At 39.9% G+C, this 18,340-nt stretch overlaps 1 protein-coding gene across 1 annotated transcript in view; it reads left to right on the top strand.

Moving 5' to 3' along the window:
• lrfn1 (leucine rich repeat and fibronectin type III domain containing 1) overlaps positions 1-18,340 on the top strand; it is a 132,056-nt gene that overhangs the window by 991 nt on the left and 112,725 nt on the right. The gene's annotated exons all lie outside the window — the stretch shown is intronic.

Below are 18,340 nucleotides of genomic sequence, written 5' to 3'. Positions count from 1 at the left end.
AGAAGACTTTTTTTTTTTCATAAATTAGCAGCAGCACTGAAAGCCTCCCCATCAGGGGCGATTATTGCTCTGATTGCTCGAGAGAGTGGCCAGTTCTACTGTGGAGCCACGGCAGCTTGAGTGATGAAGGAAAACTTGCTAATGTCCCTTTTGAGTTTAAATACAGAGATGATTATTTTATTTCATGGTGAGTTGGAGGCCTCAGCAGGATGTGTGTGTGTGTGTGTGTGTGTGTGTGTGTGTGTGTGTGTGTGAGAGTTAGAGGGCTGCACATCTCTTGTTTCTTGACAATCAGCTAAGCAGGTTTTTAGAGATGATGATAAAGAGTTACAGAAGCACTGATGCAGCATCATGATGTTCTCATGGGCGCCGTGTGAGTGAATGCTGGCAATTTGTACAGTAGTTGGGATTTTTCAGCCCCTCTCATCATTTTCCGGTTACTCAATAAGCTCGGCCTCCTTAGCTCCAACTCAGCAATTGTGGGGAAGTTTGTTACACTCTGGCTGTTCTAATTTTGGCACACGGGGCCGAAGAGGTCAGTGAAATATCTGTTTATCACTCAGAGGACACCGGCAACAACAGATGGGAAAAGTGAGGGTCCAGGATGGCTGCGTGCGAGGTAGCGGGGTTGTAAATCTGTTAGATTGAGGAGGGGTTAGATGTCAATATGCTTACACTAGAGTCAAGCGAACATCCCTCGTATACTGTAGCTCTATCCGCATAATACATTTCCAAGACATCCCCTAGGGAAGATGTAGGCATTGGCCTGCTGTGTTGCTACATCAGGGCGTGCAGTGAGTGTTACTGCAGCTTGCAGTGCTATTGGAAAACAGTGACTACCAGCTGTATACACCCTCCTCTACCCTGCGTGAGCCTGTATGTTCCTACATGGCAGAGTACTACCTCTTCCACAGCTGTCAAATTGCACAGTAAGATGAAAAATGAAAGTTGTCACAAGGTCTTCTTGACATTGTTCCATATTCCCTCAAAATGCCTCTTATGAGAGCAATACAAAAACCCATACTGTATACATCATATAAGGCTTTCACTAACTAACAAAAGCACAAGCAGCTAGCTCAGGGGCTTGACTTGCTGTTATTGTAAAGTACTTCAGTAAAAGCTGAACCCAGTGTTTTTCACTGGCTGAGTAAATAGAGGAAATTGAAATTATGTTTGGTTACCGGTTTTAACATAAGGGACTTGAAAAGACTCCTAAAAACAGAGGTTAATGAGGTTCCTTCTTAGGAGGGTTGATACCCTTGAGCCTTTATTGGATTTGTAATTTGAATTAGCAGTGCATGCAGCAGGGCTCTTATGTAGCCTATTTGGATGTCATTTTTTTACTAGCCGTGTGTGTGTTGTTGCAGTAAAGTGGTGCTGCTCGCGTCTTGTCAACGTGTTGCGGGTTGTTACAGCAGCAGCACTCGCTGTCATGTGCCTCGCCTAATGAAATCAGGCAGGATGGTCATTATCATTATCATGCATTATTGCCGACACTTCCATGTTTAGCAACGCTAGCGCAGGCAGGAAACGACCGCCGAAACAAATTCATATCTCAGCAGGTAACGCATAAAAAAGAAAGCGACGATGCCATGTGTGCAAGGGTTTCTGCTTTCTAGGTTGCAGTTTACGGACCGTGGGGTGAGATTAATGGGGTCTCTCTGCCTTGCCATTCTGTTGCATTGTGTTGCAGCAGTTGCCCGTGGTGCCGGTGTCATGTGTTAGCAATATGAAATCAGGACCAGTAAGGGGTTATCAGCACCGCAGGAATGAGAGAATAACACCAAGTGCTAGCTATTGATCTGTGTTTGGGAGTATAAAAGACTTCATACAAACCTGTTTTTGTTCTCTGTACAAGGAATATTAAAATAGGAATTTACAGTGAGTCATGGTTACACACTGAGAATTGCAGAATGTACACATCTGCTCCAAAGATTACTTTTTCTAGCTACTCAAAGCTACAGTTATAATAGTTATTATATAATGTGAAGTATCACAGTACCACACAGTAATGTGTGCTGGTTTGAAGGTGCAGAGATAAGAGTCTGAGCCCAGCATTAAGGATACGTAGTGCGATGAAACTGAGAGGGGTCAATGGTCTCGTTATGTGAAGGAAATTTCATTTCCACATTTAAGTCTCAGGCTGCCTTTTGCATTCATGCATTGTCTAGAAATAAACAACAAAGGATATCATGATGCAAACAGTGACTTACTTAAAAGAAGTGATGTCTGTGAATACAAAGCCCCATCCTCTTGTTAATGTTTTGAATTCTGCACTCCGCACGCAGGAAATAACCAGTAAAGAAAGGAGAAAATAAGCACCAATTAAGTTGTTATCAGTCTCGACAGAACAAGATAGACGTTTTTTTCCCGAGGCAGCTCGAGTTATTTAGTGCAAGAAGCATCAAAAGCATGAAAAAAAAGTTGAAGAAATGGCGTAATTACAACTAGCCAAAAAGATCAAAGGAGTAGCCACCAAAGCACTGAAGCAATTAAACTGGAGATAGCCTCTGAATTTACTTTTTTTTAAGGTTATCGAGTTACAAAAGTGACAGGCAAAAGCAGTGTAGCACTCAGAGCACTGAACACCGGAGGAAACATAGGTAAATAACATATAGGCCTCAAGAGGCATTTAAACACACTCCACTTTTCAACTTTGCTGCATCAGGAATTTCAATAAGAGCAAACGGGTAAGAGCACTAAAATATTACACCAAGAGGTTACTGCAGTGATATATTACAAGCCATAAACACAGCTATTGATCACTTATGTGCTATATTTGATACAGTAGGTAGAGATTACCCTGTTCAAAGAGTGTTTCTTCTTACTCATCAGGACACAATTTGATTTTTTGTGAAGTGTGTTGGGTGTGATGTCGCCTCACAGCAAGAGTGTCCTGGGTTTGAATGCATCAATTAACTCAGACTGTTTGTGTGCATAGGGCTGAATACTAATGACAAAATACTCTACTTTTCATTTGTAAGGTATTTAATTCACACAGGGGTATACAAAAATATGCTTTACCATTTGGTGATTTCATATAGACTATTAATTTATTGAATTACCAGAAAACATGCCATATTGTGATATATATCGTTATTGAGATATGAAATGACCTATATTGTGTTAGAAGTTTTTGGCCATATCGCCCAGCCCTACTGCAGGAGTTACAGAAAAGTAAAATAAACCCATGCACAGTCCAAAGGCGTGCACTTTAGATGGATTGGAAACTCTATTTTGCCCGTGTGAAGGTGAATGTGACTTTATTAGCCCTGTGTTAGACTTGTGACCTGTCCAGAGTGTACCTTGCCTCTCTCGCCCCACTGCATGCTGAGATAGGCCGCGTCCCCTGCGACATTCATTCTCAACATTGGTCTAGCAGTGTTGAAAATGGAACTGCACTCACTACAAATACAGTCAATCAAACGCACTGGCAAACACTTTTTTTTTTTTACAATGTCAATAAATTGAGATGAAACAAACTGCGGTAAAAATCAAAGCAGCAAAAGCTCTCCAAAACCTTCCAGAAATATAATATAAAAGAGGATAAAGCGGAGTAGATAGACGTAATAATTTTTGGCACTTGGTCACGGTTTTGTACGTCTTGAGAACATTGGTATTCTGACTTGGTAACCTTTGGAAATAATGATTGCAGCATGACTCCTTTTTATCTCGGAGGCTCTTAGCCCCTCACATCTGAGCAGTACATCTGAATAAGGAAACCTGTCATTTATTGTCACAGGGCATGAACATGCGCACGGAGCATGCACGTTAACCACGGCTAAGTTGCCGTTGTTTGTCCCTGACAGTGACTGATAAAACAGGTGCGCACAACAAGGAGCGCTGGTGCTTACAATCTGACCCGCTTGGCGCCACACGATGAGCGTCACATGTAAAATGGAGCAATAGGGTGTGACCGGAATGCACAATGGGAGCTTGGTGTATAGGGGGACTATTGAAGGAAGCAGTGGAGAGTCATTTTCAGAGGCTAGCTGTCTGAAGTGAGGGATTCACATAAAGATCTATATGGAGGTTAGAGTGCTAATTCGTTCAGGAATGCTGTGCAGGATGTGGTATGATATTGAACACTCAGCTGAGGCCCAGTGGTAAGCAGCTACCATAATGTATTCAACCTGTCTACAGCAGCTACAATCAGGGCACAAATATTCAATTGAGAGAAACATGTCACCTGTGTAGCATATGGCATTTAAGCTGCAGAGGAGCATCTCATTTTATACCCATGAGATCTGCTGCATGGTACCAGCCAGTCACCCTCGGATAAAAACAATTATTAGTGGCATCTGTCTCCCTCGAGAACCGCTGTGGTGCAGTCATCCTGGCACTGTGGCAGCCTTTAACTGCTGCTCCCGACACTGTCTGTCAGAGCCTTTATATGGTCATTTAGATACAGTGATATGATATCGTTATGTAAACAAGAAACAGCGGCTGAGTGTAGTGTGAGGAAATTTTTCCCACCAGTTAATAAACTTGTAAAACACCAGCGTTACAGATTACACTCGATATTTTACAAGACAAGATGATGCTCAATTAGGGCTGTCAAAGTTAACGCAATAATAACGTGTTAATGCAAATCTGTTTTAATGCCACTAATTTAACACTCTTTCAGAGGTTGTAGCGGGCTCAGTTTTAAAGCTGGAGTGAAGATACTGGCATCATATGAAACTAAAAACTAACGAATCCATTGTTACCAACTATGTCATATTAGCTTGTCGGGAAGGAGGTTAAATAACGCTACGAACCTGCGCAAAATTTAGGCGAGGAAAAACGGTCATGGACATTTTCAAAGGGGCCCCTTGAAATCTGACTTCAAGATATGTGAATGAAAATGGGTTCTATGGGTACCCATGAGTCTCCCCTTTACAGACATGCCCACTTTATGATAATCACATGCAGTTTGGGATAAAACCCATGCAGTTTTCTGCATGCAGTATAAATGTGTTATTTTTGCCTATTCTAAAATAGTGTATTTCTGCTATGTCCTTTATACTATGACAGTTTTCCTAGTTATCGCCTTGCTTACAGTATCGCAATATCTCACAATATATTGAATCGTTAACCCAGTATCACGATGCGTACCGTATCGTAAGATTCTTGGCAATACACAGCCCTACAATATATGTAGGGCCCTTACTTTGATCTTTAACGTCAGATGGCTGTGTCTGGCCTCTCCGGTCCAGCTTTCACTACTGGGCTGCAAGTTTCCACCCGACACTGCGCCACGCACACCGGCTGCGACCGCTCTGTCCTCTGCATAGCAATAGCCTCATTAACGTTATGTTCCCTATAGCATTGGTTTGAATCCAAAATATTGTAAAATAGGCCCTTTTGCTCTTCGCTTTGACACCAAATCCTTGTCCGTTAACTCTCTCTCGTCCCGTGTGTGTGAAATCTGACGTCTGCTAGACACAGTACGGAGTAGACACTTTCTCTTTCAGTTTGTAGCATCCGTCGTCCTACTATGTATTGATAACACGGCTGATATGTGAAAATGAACTAAATGGGTTTTATTTCTATAAAAAAAGCAAAACGACGGTGGTGGCGGTGGGCAAGTAATGTAATTGGTGTTTGCCCAAACACCACGTAACACCGCATAACACCGTGTCACACCGTGTAACACCGGTAACGTAGACTACTGCGACAACCCTAGCTGAGTGAAGCATAGTAGTAAACATCCAGTGATGTCTTCAGCTGCAGCTTCTAGTCTTCTGCTGTTTACCTGAAGGTGACACTGATTTAGATCATGCTTTCAGTAGCTGCATCTGGTCATATTGATCAATATCTTCTGCCAGAACAGCATTTCCCTTTGGCTCTCTTGAGAGAGCCAATTAAAGGAGCTACATGCTCTCATACAGAATTTGAAATGCACACAAACACTATCTTCCCCACAGTGCCATTAAATAATGCATAAGAACAATATATTATTGTGCAGCGCTTATTACCACAGGCCTTACTAGTCCTATTAAGACTTTCCTTTCTGAAGTAAGAAGCATTGGACAAAAATGTAGTGCATTTAATCCACTATTCATCCTCGACTGAGACATTAGGAAAAAGATAATGCCTCCCATGAATTACTCCCGCTGAATATGCCACCGTGATGAGAGATCATTCTGTCCTTACATATTGATTTGTTTGTCAGAAAGTCGTGCGGCGTGCTCTTCATCAGACTGCACCGGCCTCATTGGAGAGGTCTAACTCTGCCGCCTATTAAAGGCTGGAAGACCGCGGAAGCATTAACTATTCCAGTGGAGTGAACGGTTAAGAGCCTCAACCTTCACTTTCTGTTTTCTCTGTTCGGTTGAATGTTTGGCTTTAATAGAGAGACACATGCATAATCAAGCAGCCCAGCGCAAAAACAAAAAGTCTGTGAATAATATCTGACCATATTTTTATCTGGTCTTGTCTTTTCAAAGAATCTGTGCATGTTGTTCCAGGAAAGTTGTGGGAACTAGATATGTTTCAGTTTATGCTGTTTGATGATCTGCAGCCAGGGTCTGAAATTGGCATCCGCCACACGCCAAATGCGGGTAAATTCTCTGAAATCGTCAGGCCACCACTTTGGCAGGCAGGTAAAAGGTTAGGGATGGGAACAAAGAATTCTCGTTGAGAACCGGTTCCTAGTTGTCCGATTCCTTGGCATCTCATGCCTCCGTGACTATTGATTCCTTTTATGCTTTCCAACAGTTACACATGCACAATGACGCATACGCACGCTGTATCAGGTTTCCTTTGTTTGAGACCAGAGCCACAGCATGCTCCACAGCATGGCATTACTAAACCTGAGGGGACGCACCCTGTTTTTACCCTGATAATGCTACACTGTGAACAACAAATCCATGTTGAAATCGTCAGGAGGAGAGTTAGTAACGTTACCTGTTAGAAGCCGCTGAGCAGCACAGTCCTGCTTGGCTAAATAACGTTAATGGAGGTTCCATTGAGTTACACTGTGGTGCGTTCATTCTCTGTTCAGTAAAAATGAGTATTGGGCAAAGGTAAATTACAACATTACCATGATGTGTTCAAATGTAATCTCGCAAAATGTAGTTTTTGGCGAGTGAATCCAGTTGTATGAAGGAGGGGCAATATAAAATAGTGTAGATGTTACAGAGGGAAATATGATCTGTTTAAGTTTATAATACATCATTAAAACTACAAATGGCAAGATTTATATTAAATAGCAAATATTTAAATAATCATAATCATTTAAATTGTGTTTTTTTATGCAAATAACCACTATAGATGACATATCAAAGTACAGTACAGTACTGTGTACACTACCCTCCCACCCCCCGAAAATTAGCATTCCCTGGAAGCTACGGGGTAATTCGTAATTTAACATGCATATAATGTTTTTTATGTAAAATATATTAAACATTGAATGACACCAGATCTTAAATGTTATACCTTCAATTAGCGCATGGATTTCAAAAGTGGCAGATAACATTTCTGAGTGACAGACAAAAAAAAAAATACTTGCCTGCCACAGCGGCAGGCAGTGAAAAATGTTAATTTCAGACCCTATCTGCAACCACAATATGCTATTTTTTACATATAGGGGAAGAGGAATTACAGAATATTATAAATTTCTTTCTGTGCTTTAATATTTCCATAAAGTCCTCATATTCTAATCAAAGAGCATGTTTAATTCTGAGAGATTCACAATCAGGCATCTTGATTTCTTGCTTTTTGCAGCTGACAAACAATAGCGGAAAAATTCAGCTCACCTTGATTAAATCTCTCCCTTTTGTCTACGTGTCTGTGAGGAGAATTTCATTGGTGCCTTAAAGTGAAGCACTGCTGCATTGATAATAGTCTAACTAGGCTGGACCATCAGATAAAAAAGCACATCTTTAGGGCGATGAAAAATATATTATCTCAAAGAAACAGCAGCAGCAGAATATCAGCACATTTGGCCCGAATCCACGGAATAAGTTGTACTTCAGTGCACGCTTTGGTGCATGTGTTATTTGAAATTTATCTAATATGCACACAAGATTCACGAACTGATAATTTACTGCCTTTAGCTTTTTTGGAAACAATAATAACCTAGCAGGCTTATCTCAAGGTGTGCTGCACTATATTAGTGCAAAGCTGCAGATTATTGCTGTGTAAATCTTTGACACCTCCGAAAGCTTTATAACTCTGAAATACTGAGCACATTCTCCTCAGAGAAGATTTAAGGTACAGCTGAGAACAGTTTCTGAAGAAATGCAGCACAAATATGTATTGATCTATTTTTCCGTGAAAGCAATGGATGTAAAATGGCTTTATCATGGTCATTGCAGAGAAAAATGCGTGTGCTACAAACAGTGTTTGATTTTCTCCCCCAATGTTAATGTGAAATTAAGAAAACTGCTTAGTTAAATGACCTACTGAATGAAGAGTTTGTGCAGCGTGGTCTATTTGGCTGCACTTCTCCTAAGTAAGCAGTATAACTCATCGATCAGCACATTATTACACATACATGAGCAGAAGGACACTTAAGCCTGGTGGATTTCTTGCTGACACCGAGCTTGAAGCCCGGCTCAGAAAAATCCATCCCTAAGATCAACATCTATTGGATGTTCCTATCCTTGTTTCTAAATAGTTCACTGAAGTTTAGCTCTTAATTACGAGAGCTGTTACTGATGTACTGATTCCAGCACTGAGTTAATTTCAGTAATACTTCATTTTGGTTATATTTATGGGCTTGTTTCTAGGGATTGATTTTTGTACCCTTGGAATGTGTCCAGTGACTCCCGTGTGTCCACAGACTGACAGGCTGTTTAGTCGACCGTATAAATCCTGCAGAGCATGAAATTGTCATATGTTGCATGCATTCACTGGGTGGCCATGCTGAGTAGCATAGATTAGCATAATATAATTTACATGATACAGCTATAACTCCTTTTCAGGGTAAGTCAGAACCCATTCTCAGTCCTTTCAATGCATGTGTTGATGTAAACTCCATCCATGCATTTAATGTACAGTATGTATCCATCCATTCATCCAAGTCCACCCGAGGCGAATTAGGGCCCTTATCGACCAAAATTTATGCTGTGTCCCAATTCCATACTTCATACTAATTATCACACATCTTTATAGTGTACTGATCTTGCAATTAGTATACAAGAAACTAATCTCAGAACCCATAAGCTATCGGTCTGACGACGCATAAGCCTCTGGGGACAAAGGGCTATATTTCTGGGTTTCCAGTGTAGCCAGCGGATATCCGGGCAAAGCCTTCCTTTTCCGTGCACTGCTCATTGTTTACAGTCCGATTAACAACTTGAGACGTGAGCCTGGAGTTGGAGTTGAGAGACGACGTGTACGACTGGATTGTTTCACAAGCAGCCCAGCACAATAAATAGCTAAATCATCGTCAAATGATAGCCGGTGGGTTCCCAGATTGCATTTTGGCCAATGCGTTATTATTCTAATTATAATCGAATAATTCCCAGTGATTTTTGAATAGTATTTTTGCTTGGAATGCACTTCCCTACAAGAAACCAACATTACCTTTTTTTATAACAGGAAATGATACAAGACGTGCATCATTGCATATCAGTCAGACATCATATTTAAAATACCATTGTCAAAACTTTCAGCATTACAGAGAGAAAGCAAAACATATTTATGAAAATGTAATACTTGTTATTTTTGTTGTTGTTGTTCTTTTCCAATATATTTCTGCAGCTGTTTTATCTCCATTCACAATTCATTTATGCATTGCATTGTGGAAGGATAATGTACATCAACAGCACGCTCAAAAATCAAGTGTTTGTGACTTTTTTGAGTTTGTGTTTTTGTCATTACATACTTTAAACCTGCTTAGAATTAGCATGTAGTATAATTTGGGATTTTCTTTTGTTTATTTTTATTTTGGCAACATTGTTGGCAGTATTTAATAGTTTTTATTGTGCCTAATAACGCTTCCAAAGCGCACAAAAATGTGTGCCTTTCCCTGGAGTCACTGTCTCTTAGACCTTCTCTTTGTGTTTTAGCTTATTTTCTGGGCTATTTGGGTAATTTGTACATATTAACAGAGGCTGCTTTAGCCCGTGATGGGATAAGCCAAGGAGAAACTTGACATAAAAGCATCTATAAAACTGTTAAATGGCAATACATTTGGTGTGTAATTGTGTTCAACTCTACAATGTACTGTGATTAAAACTCGGTCATTACACCATTTTCCAGAGAGTGAACAGAGACATTGTTGAAAACAGGAGTTCAAGAAAAAAAAAAAAAAAAAAATCCCCAGGGCCTTAAAGAGGATTTCTGTCAAAACCTCTTTGAGGATGCTTCTGTCCCTTAGTGGGGGCAGTGACAATATCCAAAAAACTATCTTTATTCCTCTTGGAACGGAGGCTCATGTGAAGTGCATCAAGTGCACACTGTGCTTTTTGCAAGCTACAAGTCACAACGTAGCTTGCCAAATATAGTCTATGATAGACTATAATGATACAATCTCTGCACCTTACTTGTGCTTAAAGCTTGTGCAATGCCTTTTTGCTATACAAATATAATACAACGGAAAGTACTACTTTACCATTAGGTTTAAAGAAATTGCCTTGCTGACAATGTTAGCAATTTGTCCGGCCTTTTCTACAATAAAGACAGCATCCTATATTGTAGTAAGTGAAGTGTGACTGCCCATTGTATCCTACATAAATGGAAATCTGTTCAAGGGAATGAGTTGAAGCTTGTTAGTCCAGCACACCAGTTTACTCTCTGTAGGACACTTACGGCCAGCTGAATGCTGGGATGATCAGGTCGCTGCCAAATGCCTTCAGTTGATGCTGTTGTCTCAATTATGAATACTGAACAGTGGTGAATGTCACTCTGGATAAGCCTGTCTGCCAAATATTATAAATGTAAATGCTAATGTGAGGGTTCTGGCATTTTTTAAAAGAAATGAGGATTTTCCTCTAATAAACATGTGCAAGCACTGTCCATTGCAAAGGTAATATTCCGCTCAATAGACTGCTATCTTACAAATGGAAATCTCTCTCCTGAGTCCAATTAAACCACAGCACTGTTGTTTTTTTTCTAAACTGCCCAATTTCTAAACTGCCATGCTTATATAAGACAAATCTGCCAAAGGAAGAGTGGTCTAGCATGCCATGGCATGGCGTGTACTCGATTGAATCTTTTGTGATGTAGGGAGTCATCTGTAAGGGCCTGCACTGAGGGGCAGGTGGGTGACGTTGACTTACATGAGATACGAACGGACAAAACAAAAGCTACACCAACTCAAACTCCACCGTTGAAAGAAAAACAGCAGTGGCATCACAGTCGCAGCCCTCAGCGTACCTGTCTGTCAAGACGCATTGAGACATGCCAACCAAACTCGTGTCAGGGAAAACAGAGCCCGGTAGAAGGTCAGCTGTATATTATGCTCATATGAGCGGTGCTGAGACGTGAAACGATATGAAAGCTTTATGGTTTGATACCAACATCAATAGTACTATGTTGCAAAGTAGCAAACGAACCAGCCGGGCAATGTAAAGTGATAATCTCTTTAAAGAGTGATCGTCTTCCAGCAGGCAATGGCTGCATGCTTTTGGCCTTTCGGACTCAGAGCCGTCCCTGCTTACGGTTATTGATGATGCACTTTCGCTCCAGCTAGATCAGTTCATTAGATCGGTCTGACAAACTACTTTCTCTATCGAGAGACTTGACAGATGATGACTGGATGTAGTCGTTGTGGGATGGGTGTCTATTGACGCAAAGGGCCTCATTTGTGGTGCCCAAGATTAGTGATGTAAAGGACATTCATAAAGCGTGTCAGTCTCTGCCTGGATGTTTGGATGGATGGTTGAAGACTCAAGAGCTTTGTGTCTTCTTTAACTCAGCGGAGACAGTATGTTTACTGTGAGATATTTTTACTTGACCTCAGGTTTACCATTCTGGATGTTATGTATTCTTCACTCCATTTCAAATGGGAATATTGGCTGAACTTTTGCTTGACTACATTTGTCTGATGTGATAGCTGCTGGTATGAGCCTTTAAAACGGACAATCTTAAATCAACCCTCCTGAGAGTCCAACGGGTCCATTCTCTGAGTGCTTTTACTTATGATGCTTCAGTAGTAGTTACTGCTTTATTTAGCATGTACTTTTAGTGAGGTAAATTAATAAGTACAGGGAGGTTTCCTCTTGATGGAATATTTTCTCGCCGCTTCTAGTGCTGCAACTAACAATTATTTTCATTATCAATGAATCTGCCGACTATCCCGAGTCTAAGGTGACATCATCAACTGTCTTGTTTTGTCCAAACAACAGTCCAAAACCCAACGATATATATTTACATTGATATAAACCAGAAAAAATAGCAAATTCTTATATTTCAGATGATGGAATGTGCGAGATTTTTGTTATAAAATAATAAGTAAAACTAAATAATCATTGACGTTGATTTATTATCAGAATAATTGCAGATTAATTGCCTGGCTATCTAATCAATAATCAACTAATTGTTGCAGCTCTAATCGCTTCTATTCCACACATCTCAGTTAGTTTGAGTGCCTTTTTACTTCAATCTGACACTGAAGTAGGGCTTACAGTACAAACAATAATATTCATTTTCAATTAATTTATTAATTGGTTGGTCTTTTAAAATGTCCAGAAAAAGCAAAAAATGTCCATAACCCAAAGATATTCAGTTTTTGGGGGGTAGCTAACCATAATTTTCATTATTGATTAATATGCCTGTTATTTTTTTTGATTCATTAATAAGTTCAGTTCAGATCTTTATTGTCCCACAACAGGAAAAATGTTTACCTGCAATATAGCATAAAAACATGAAAACATAAAGCAATAGCACAATAAATACACAATATGACATTTAAAGATAAATCAATTAATCAAAGAAATGTCAAAAACTGTGAAAAAATGCCAACAATCACATCATTCCAGAATCCAAGATGACATCTTTAAATGTCTTGTTTTGTTTGACCAAAATTTTAAAACCCAAAGATATTCACTTTACAATGATAGACGACAAAGAAAAACAGCAAACCCTCTAATTTAAGAAGCTGGAACCACACATTAATTGGCAATTTTTCACTGTTTGTTCTTTAAAAATGACTTAAATGCTTAATCATATCAAGATAGTTGCAGCTTGTTTTTCAGAATCAACAATAAATTGACTAATTGTTTTAGCCCTAATTAAGTTTACTATCATATAATAAAAAGAAATGTTGAGAAGCTGCATATGGGATGGGATATTTGTCAGAAAAATGACTGAAACAATTAATCAGTTATCAAATTAATACATTTTATTCTGATCAACTAATTTGTTAATCAATTATGTGCTTCATTTCTATACTTAAGTATCAACTTAATGGAACAGAGCAACATATTAGATGGACTTTTCAAATAAAGATACCACTGCTATTTTATATGTATTCAAAGAGTCCAGTGTCTCATTCTTCACAAAATGTGTTATAAAAGAATCAACTTGAGAAAGTGTCACTTCAAAGATTAGTAAACTGCCTCTCTAGTTTTCATAACTTTAGGAAAATATTATTCATGTACACAAATCTCACCGAAAGGGTCCAAGATCACACTGCAGAGATGATGTGATGTTAATTTAGGGAGCTTTTTTCTGTCAGTGTCTCTAATTATTAATCCTCCTAACCGAAGGCAACTTAACGTAGATTTGTTAGGATTTCCATGCTTGAGCTCAGCACTGAGGCAAGATTTGAATCTCAACAACAACAATTATTGACTCAGCGTGGCGTCTTGTCACCTTACGTTTTTCTAATAAAGCATCCATAAACGACACAAATACATTATCTAATTGGTAAAATGACAAAGCGTGAAATATAAAACTTAAAACAATTGCCCTTTCCTCTTGTCTCGCACTTTGTTTGTTTCGCTAGATGATTGGGTGCTGCTTTGTGAGTGCATGTCTCAGAGGAAATAAAGCTCCGGTTCAAGATGAAAAGAAGATAACGTCTGAGAAATCCTCTAACTGAAAGACGTGGCATTTGCTCAGTAATAGCAGATGGATACCCCTTTGATCCATGGTGGGGAGGAGAAGTCGATTGAGTGACTGTGATAAGACATTCAGCAGTTAAGCGCCTGCATTGTGTCTTGACTTGACTGTATTTAGACTACACAGGCTTTTTAATAACACTATTATATAAACATCCATCCATCCATCCATCCATCTGCAACCGCTTATCCCGTTAGGGGTCGCGGGGGGGCTGGAGCCGATCCCAGCCGACATTGGGCGAAGGCAGGGTACACCCTGGACAGGTCGCCAGTCCATCGTTTATATTATATAAACAGGGGATTGAAATTGAATTACAATATGTTTCTGTGCTGTCATTGCAACCATCATGACTGTATTTTAAATGCATGCAAAGTGCTTTGAAGTCTGAATCAAATGTACTATCATTAACAAGCTGGGGGAACATGTGTTCATGTAGAATATGGAGTACATCACAGCCTTATGTGTCAGAGCCAATCATGAAATGAAATGAATGTCTTTATTAGGGGTGTAAGGGACTGTGTATTTGCCCCAAACTGTTCGGTACAGGATGTTTGGTTCGGTATGCGACTTACGGTTTGGTACGCCCAAACAGTTACTGTCAAAATAGTAAATTTATGTCTACGTTCTCGCACCTGCAGCGATTCTAGAGTGTGAATTCTATCCAGAAAGTTTTTGGCAGTCCGGTTAGTCGTCGTTAGTCGCCGTCGTTGGAATGTCAAACACAAACGATAGACCAGAGCTGGAGGATCCTCCCAAAATCCACTGTATGGGAGCATTACAGCGAAACTGTACAGTGTCTGTGGAAACACTTGAGCATGCTAAGTCATTTACGACGGCATCACCCGAATGTGTCGATTAGCGGAACGACACACAGACAAGCAGCCCCTCACTGCAGATCAGACCGCGAAGAAGCAGTGACTAACGCTAATGTTCCCACCCACTTCAGCTCCAGTTATGACATGATGGAACGTTACTTAAAACCGCAAGCAGCTATTTACTCTGCATTGACAGAAAAAGCACTCAAGAAAAGAGACATGTTCATTTGTCCGACCAGGATGTGAGAGTGGCAGAGGATGTGATGGAGGTCCTTAAACCCCCGAAAACTCTCACAGCAATAATGAGCTCTGAAGCTATACCTTCTACATCTCAAATCCTGAAATCCATGGAATCAAATGATGCAGACAGTTACTGTGACCCTGAACTCAACTCTTCCACAACAAATGCACAGTGTTTAATCCGAGGTTCAGAACCCTCCCTTACATGGATATTGCGTGCCGTAAGAGAATCTGCCTCACTGTAGAGATTGCAGGTATTTCATTTATTTTATATCAAGGTTATTATTTTTTAAACTAGTAAAAGGCTCTGTTAAAGTATATATGAAATAAATAATGGCAACTGTCTCTTTAAATTTGTTGTCATTTCATATTGCAGAATGGAGCCACAGTGAATGCAGCGGTAGCAGACTCACAGACCTCATCATCATCTCCACTTGTAAAGAAGTCAGCCTTGGCTGAACTGTTTGGCCCAATCTTCAACTCTGAGGAGATCACGCTACCTCTGTCCCCAGAAAGTAGTTTTTTTCAAATGCTGGAGACATTGTTACTGCCAACAGATCCGTCCTCTCTCCAGAGGATGTGGACAAATTGTTCTGGAAAGAAACCTAAGTAAAACTTGAAGATATCCTTGGCTGACTTTGATAGAACTTGCAATGAATGTTAAAAGCTGAAATTGCACAGCTAGCTTTAAGGTTATTCTAAGTTATTTATAAATACGCTGCACTTGTCTTAAAGGAACAGTGTGTAGCATTTAGGGGGATCTATTGGCATAAATGGAATATAATATTAATAACTATGTTTTCATTAGTGTATAATCACCTGAAAATAATAATCGTTGTGTTTTCGGTACCTTAGAATGAGCCGTTTATATCTACATAGGGAGCGGGTCCTCTTCACAGAGCCGGCGGCCATGTTTCTACAGTAGCCCAGAACAGACAAACCAAACACTGAATCTAGATAGGGACGTTTTCACGTTTTTGCATCGGCCACTATAGTTCTCCTACACGCTTGGCACACGGGAGAAGTTTCAGTTGGTTGCAATCTGCAACCTCACTGCTAGATGTCGCCAAATCCTACACCCTGCACCTTTAATGGACAATTTTTATTTATTTTGTTTTATACATGAGAGTATACAGGTCAGAGTCTGATGATGGAGCTTTACTGACATTTTTTGTTGTTGTTTATTTTGTATTATTGACCATGTGCCATCATTTTAGTGCCTTAACTGTTACAGTAAGAATCATAGCCAATGAACCACTGTTGAATGTTTACTTTTTTCGAAATAAATGACACAAATGTTAATTCCTGTATTTCTTCTGACTGCGAAAGTCTTTGAATTTTGACATATCAGTAATGTTTTGGTTAGACAGCTGAGCAAGCAAGACACTTGGCAGCTGGCTGTCAGTTGAGTAGCTTTGGGGAAGAGATGTCATCGTATTAGACGGTGAAATCCGTTGTGCATTTTACGGTCTTCAATTATGTCCCCTGTGATCATTAAACGTAGCCGCAAGAAAATTCAATTTCAAATCATATACTCAAAGAAATGATTGGGATTAAAATGCAAATGTTAACGTGCGTCTGCTAAAGCTTTGTGAAATGCACGGAGACCAAATTCACTGGCAATATTTAGGGGAAAAGAAATACAGACATATTGCCTCATTACTTTTTCACTTTTCTGCGAAAAAATAAAAATGCTGCATTAGTGGAATAATGTGGAATGATGAGCTTTGAGTAGATTTCCTTCCTGAGACTCTCCGATCACTTTTGAGTCTATTGAAAATGGACTTAGTTTTATTTCACTCATGTGGCATTGTTGCTCACGCTCTTTGGTTTTCTGTCCTTTGTAGACTCGTCAGTGTTGTTTACTGCGTTGCCATGGCAGCAAGCATCCCTCGAACCTCTTAGGTGTTTGTGGCGTCCTGGTGGCTCAGCTGGATAAAGTGTGGGCCATGTAATCGTGATATGCTGTGTTTCAATCCAGCAGGGAGGGACACTTTGTTATACAGCACATCTTTCTCCACTGTATTTTACTGTACAAAATAACCTTTAAAGCTGTTAGAAAGTGAAACCCTTATCAGACAAAACATGGAAGGAATGGCATTTTGCGCGACATGCTCTGATTCGCTATGCTTCATCTTAACCTATGACAGAAAATCATGAACGTTTGTTTAATAATATGTTGATGGAAGCTGATTTAAAAAGGCACTGTACCGGCTTTCAAAGCAGGTTATGTGTTGGCAAGGCAGTGCAACTTTAAATCAAATGTCCCTTTCAATTAGATATGCAATAAAGAGACTTGGAGATGTAAAACAAGCCTTACCCAAAACAGCTGCACCTCCGTGTTTGACTTGAGGGGGAAAGCGTCTCTCAGCGTGTCTCCAGTTTTAATCGGTGGCCTAACATATGGTTGATGAGACTACAGCTCTATCATTCTGGTCCAAGCACACTTAATAGACTTCAAATGATTTGGCTCCAGGTGAAATAGGCTACTTTTTGTGTGGCCTAAGACCATGTAGTTCACCTGATACAAACATAAACAGAGCAGCACAGTAGCTGCCGTAATGATGTCCCCAGCCTGGTATTTCTACATCATTTTTATTGCCTAGAATCCTATACAGTGCAAAATTAAATATTTAAAGGTGCTCTATACAATATCAAGAGCATTAATATAGCAGCAAACAACTACCCGCTATGTAAAGATATAGTGGAGTAATGTCTACCTGAGCAGAGAATGAAGTCACTGTCCCTCTGTGTGTGCTTAAATCTGAGCTTCTCCTTGCTTTGTTGACATAGCAGAGCCGGCCACGCATTTTTTATTTTAGTGCATGTTTGTGCATGTGAGCGTGCCCCACCATCACGCCATTAGCTCTGTGTGCACTGTTGCCTTTGTTTTCACTGTTAGCGTTGTTTGCACCGTTCGCTAAGAGCCGCCGCCTCAGCTGTCGCCATGTTGAGAGCTGTGCGGAGGCAATAGAAATGCTCCCAATCTCGCGTTTAGCACCATTAATGGCTTACCTAACATCTCTGAGAGGTCGTTTTCATTTAACTGAAAAAAGACTAGTGTAATTACTTCAGGAGTTATAATATTTAGATCATGCTGTTCATTGATGTAATTTGATATTTAATACAAGTCAAAGGGTTGTTTCAACCTTGAAACAATAAAGAAAAAAAATTCTGAGATTGTGAATTTAATGGTTGTGAATAGTTGAATGAGGGCTTAGTAATACTTGAAAAAAATAACATTGTGTTATTTCTGGAATCTTGGATTAAAAATCTAAAGCATTTGC

The sequence above is a fragment of the Sebastes fasciatus genome, chromosome 7, assembly GCF_043250625.1.
Source record: "Sebastes fasciatus isolate fSebFas1 chromosome 7, fSebFas1.pri, whole genome shotgun sequence".
NCBI classification, from domain to species: Eukaryota; Metazoa; Chordata; class Actinopteri; order Perciformes; family Sebastidae; genus Sebastes; species Sebastes fasciatus.
The sequence above is the reverse complement of the archived record's forward strand: the minus strand, read 5'-3'. Positions and strand labels throughout refer to the sequence as shown.